Source organism: Montipora capricornis, chromosome 4, assembly GCF_036669925.1.
Source record: "Montipora capricornis isolate CH-2021 chromosome 4, ASM3666992v2, whole genome shotgun sequence".
In the NCBI taxonomy this organism is placed as follows: domain Eukaryota; kingdom Metazoa; phylum Cnidaria; class Anthozoa; order Scleractinia; family Acroporidae; genus Montipora; species Montipora capricornis.
This window is the reverse complement of record NC_090886.1, coordinates 54688500-54693499: the sequence shown is the minus strand read 5'-3', so window position 1 is coordinate 54693499 and position 5000 is coordinate 54688500. Positions and strand designations below refer to the sequence as shown.

The window sequence follows — 5000 nt, the reverse complement described above, 5'->3', positions numbered from 1 at the left end:
GAATAGTCAACCTATTAGTTTTTCTTACGTGCATTGTTTTGATTTAGATTATATGAAAGATGATCCGCGAAAAAAAAAAACAACAACCTGGGAAAGATAGCAACAAAGGTGATCGATAGAAACTAAAAGAACGTGCATGAAGCAAAGTTCATCTCGTGATATTCCTATGATGGTGGGCTGGCAGTCAGCAACACTAACAGGAACAATTTTGTATGCATGGCAAACTGGACACAGCAAAAGTGATGGATCCTAGCAGGTCTAACCAGCAAATTTATATCGCAAACTCGACAATAAAGTAAAGCTGGCTGTACGGCTGAAGGTTAGCATATTTTTCCAATATTTCGTCAGGCACGGCATGATTTCTTCAGTGGGTAAAAATGTGTTTTAGCTTTTTACAATTCAAACTTCAAGCTATAAAGAGAAAACAAATGTATGATTACGGTAACCGTAGTTAATACTAATGACCACGAATTGTGAATGCCAAATAAAAGAAATCACTGACCAATAAATGTTTCCTTCCTCACTTGTTGGCAACAATAATTAATACCATCTTCTATCCTACACTTGCGAGAACAGACAGCAAGTTAGGGGGTTTTTACATCGGAGACGGGAACGAAATCAGACGAGTATGAATTTGTACCGGTATGAATTTTTTTGCAGTCGTTTACATGAAACCGGGACGAAATGCTCGATGCCTGGTTTCAATATGAAACGATATGTTTTGCCTCATGAATATATCGCTGACCCAAAGGCATACAGGCTTCAAATTTCTGGACCCGAATTCTGATACATTGTCGTCGTCATTATCATCATCATCGGCATTGTCATCCCGGTCTGAGATTAGTTGTCATTTAGGCACGGTTCAAACGTCGAACTTCACATGTTCCGAATCTAATGCAAATGCGAAAAGTCTATTGTTTTCGTCATTTGCATTAGATTTGGCACATGTGAAGTTCGACGTTTGAACCGGGTCTTAGATGAAAACGGTACGAACACAGGCTTATACGAGAGTTCCCCGTCTCGGTCCAGCAACCACGACGAATTCAGACTGGTCTGAGTTCATTTTCAGGCTGGTCTTATGTAAACGTAAAGGAGAAATGTACGGAGGCCGATATGAACTCATGGCTGTCTGAGTTCGTCCCGGTCTCATGTAAATATCCTCTTTAGAAAAAACAACTGAGCACTGAAGCACATAATTTTTTTATTTCTGTAAATTGCATTCGAAATTTTGTTTATTTTTACTTTTAGTATTTATGCTTCTATTTATTTTAGAAGCTTAACTTTGCCTATAATTAGGGCCGGACGGACAAGCGATGGACAGCAGTTTCACGGGTCCCGACAGATCACAGGCCACGGATATTGATTACAGACCCATTACATGCAGAAGCAAGTTGATATGAATCACGTCGGTTCCCTTAAATTAATATCGACCACCAAAGAACACCATTGCTCAGCAGAGTTACCCTAAGGGTATACTCTGGTCAAGCACAATCGGTTATTCCATAAATCGGAATATCAAGAGTTTGCATTGTCTCGGTCGGTTAACATTCATTATTATACATTGGTGTCACCAGCTCGATTTTGATTGGCAAGAAAGCAAGAATTAGCTGCGTGCTTATGCACGCAGCTAATTCTTGCTTTCTCTGTTTCTCTTACGTCATACCTACAAACAATAGATTTTATATATGTAGAATTGACGTCATACCTACAGACAATAGTTTTTTATGCATGCAGAAGTGACGTCACCTGACACACTAACCAGCAGTTTGATCAGTTTTGTCATGGCGGAGCTCAGCTTAGGAATATGCATAACAAAACAATTATTGAATTCGGTTTTCGCATGTTAGCGATAATTATCAAGGCCTCAGTTTGTGTTATCCGCCTCAGCCTTCGGCTTCAGCAGATAACACAAACTTTGGCCTTGACAATTATCGCTAACATGCTCAATCTCATCCAATAATTGTTAATTAAAGTGTAGGAGTGATAGGTCACAGAATTTTGTTTGACAAAACTGTTTTTCCTTCGAAGGTGTTAGTTTGCATTGAAACTATGGTGGTGCGTTGATGGGAGAGTAAAACAAAAAAATGGTTGTATCAAACCAGATTTTTGGGGGTCGTCCTGCCACCAGTGAGAAGATTGAGTGGCTGGCATTTCACTCTGACGAAGGGCTGACGGTCGAAACCTCATCCATAGGTAGATAGGTAGGTACTTTATTTATCCACGTTGCACTAATGAGTTCTAGACTCGTTTAGAAGAGAAAGTGCTAAAACAATTCCTAAAAAGTAACAAAACCTAAAAAACGATTAAATATGAGTTGTATGAATGTAACATAAACAATAATTTAAGCAATATAGGACGTTTATAAAATATTTCCCAAAGGTAATTCGACAAATTATGAAGGAAAATGCTGGTTTTTTTTCCTTCTTGATTGAAACAGATTTTCTTGATACACGATCATATTTCCTACCAGCCAATAAAAACGCGCGTCTGACAACACATAACCAATCAAAATTCGAGTGATGTCACAGCCGTGTTTCCATACTCTCATCTAAACACAGCTATTGACCAATGCGAGTGCGCGTACTATCCTAATCATTTTGTAAAATTACATAATAAATATATAAAAATAGAATAAAAGAATGTTTAGCTATCTAGAAGTACGAATAAGTTAAGAAATGCAGAGATTGCAGCAGCACTGAGCATCGGTACAAGTTAGATTTACTAGTAAATTTTTGAAGATGCCAATCGAGAAACTCGCGGCTTTTCATATTCGGTCAGGTAAAGGATCTATGCATAAACTTAGAGTTTGCAGCTAGGTTGATTAAGTTTAAAATATCCCCTAAGGTTGTAATTATTATTGCTGCGGGTTGAAAACTTTTCCTTAATACAGTTTGGCTCTGTATGTGATGAACATCTATAAACCCATGGTGGTAGGACGACCCTAATAAACTATCTTGACATGACCCAATCTTCCTGTTTTTTCTTCGTCTGTTTGTCTTGCTTTCTTTGCAGTTTTTCTGAAGTAAATAGTTGTCGACAACTAAACATCTAGTCTGTGGAGGCCCTAAAGCATCTATATGAACAGAGCTGGATCGATCTGTATTCACCATTGGTCCAGACCTTACTGCGTTCGGTCTGGGCTGGCGACCCGTTCAAGATTCTCCCAAACAACTCGCTCATAATGGTAACGAATGCGTTCACCGACGCGTCGGTCAACGACGTCGTCCGACAAATCACCTAAACGCAACCGACGTGTCGGCCGACTAGTAAAAACATCACGGCTGACGCAGAAACCAACACGTCGGCAAATTAAGGCTATTGTATTTTTTTTCATATGTCGGGAAGATCCCAGACGATCGGGGATTTTGCAGTTTCCCGACTGTCCCAGGTATTGCCGACATATCGGAAAATCGCTAGATGCTTGTCCTTGATTCTCCCGATAGTGACTTTGGCGGAAAATGGAAAGTGCGCCAAAAAGTGAAAGATGCAATTTGGAGAGGATTGGTAACGAGGATTGGTAACGAGCTAAAAACCATCGCCGACGTCCCTGAAAGTACAAATTTGAGTTTTCATATGTCGGCAATGATCGCCGACGATAGCAAAAATCTGGGACACGTCGGAAAGGGGAAAGTCCACCAAAAATTGAGAAAAAAAAATTGAAAAAAAACAAAAATTGAATTTAGAGAATTGGTAACGAGCTCATCCTGGGAGATCCAGGGGCAGTCAGTCGAGACGGGACGAGAATCGGTGATTCATGTGATCAGTCGGTTTTTCAGGTGAAATTAACCATGGAATTAATAATAATAATAATAATAATAATAATAATAATAATAATAATATACAGTATTTATGGAGCGCTTATTCCCAATGGTCCAAAAGCGCTTTACATAGTAAACATAACAACAAAATCCTAAACCTACAAAACTACATTGTCATTCTAGAATTCACTATTTAGGCAGGGAAGAAAATTACATAATGAAGCAATAACAGTTCCAAAGCCTTTTATTTTCACTATTCCTACCGCCAGTAAGAATAAACAAGCCAGGAGCTCCGCTTTTAGGCTTGGCTAAATCTATATATTAGCGGAGCGGCGCGCGACCATGCGTAAGAAAATACGGTAACCATCTGTGCGAGAAAATTTGTTTACGTACGACCGTCCACCCTTCCATGTATGCCAATGTGATCAGTATCACGAGACCATATCGCGGGCTCAAGTTTAGAACTCATAGAGGCTGTCATACTCCAGCTAGCCTAGATTAGACATTCATGTTGTTGTAAATTGACACCTATCAAAAGAAGGTACCCGCTGACCATTATCACTTGATCATATCGTGGACTCAAGTTTAGAGCTCATCCAAGTCAGTTGTTTTTTAAGTCGACCGCTGACCAGGTTTTGATTGAATCACAGGCTCAAGCTAGGTTAAGTTATTGTAAGAATAAATAACCCCAACTTTTAAATTAAGTAGGTCGCATATGGTAGTAAAAAATCTCAGTCAACACACACCAATTATTCACTCGTGTATGCACCAGGGCCAGAGTACCACTCATGTAGGTACCCATCAACTGTTTCTAACTGCTTCGTGTAATGGCCCTAGTAAAGGGCTTCAATACCCATTCGATTTTGTTGAACGATGTTGACTGCTGGGGTGGGGTGGGCAAACGGTTTTCAACACATCATCAACATTTGATTCAACAAAGCTCCACGAGAGGCCTGGTATTCAGTCCCAGACTGCAGACGCGGTTGTTACTATGGATACGGACATTGAACGTCACTGAGAAACCGATTAGTGCGCACTCGCATACCAAATAATAGGGACCTTTAGATCGGAGGTCGAGGACGACTACGAGTAGGAAACATTCTCGACACCAGAGCCTCGGATCTTATGTCTGCGCATGACCCTAGGCCCTGGACAACCCTATGTAGGAGAACATGCGCCGTAGGGTTCTTATAGCCAAACATTTGCTATTTGAACCTTACGGCGCCTGCTCACTCCTCGTGC

The 5000-nt window shown here is 40.3% G+C and overlaps 1 protein-coding gene across 1 annotated transcript in view; it reads left to right on the top strand.

Annotated features, from left to right (window-relative positions):
• Positions 1-1815: 1815 nt before the first annotated feature.
• LOC138047524 (phosphoenolpyruvate phosphomutase-like) overlaps positions 1816-5000 on the top strand; it is a 13074-nt gene continuing 9889 nt past the window's right edge. The window contains exon 1 of the mRNA XM_068894411.1: positions 1816-2201. The gene's annotated coding sequence lies outside the window, so the exon portion shown is untranslated. The remainder of the gene's footprint in view (positions 2202-5000) is intronic.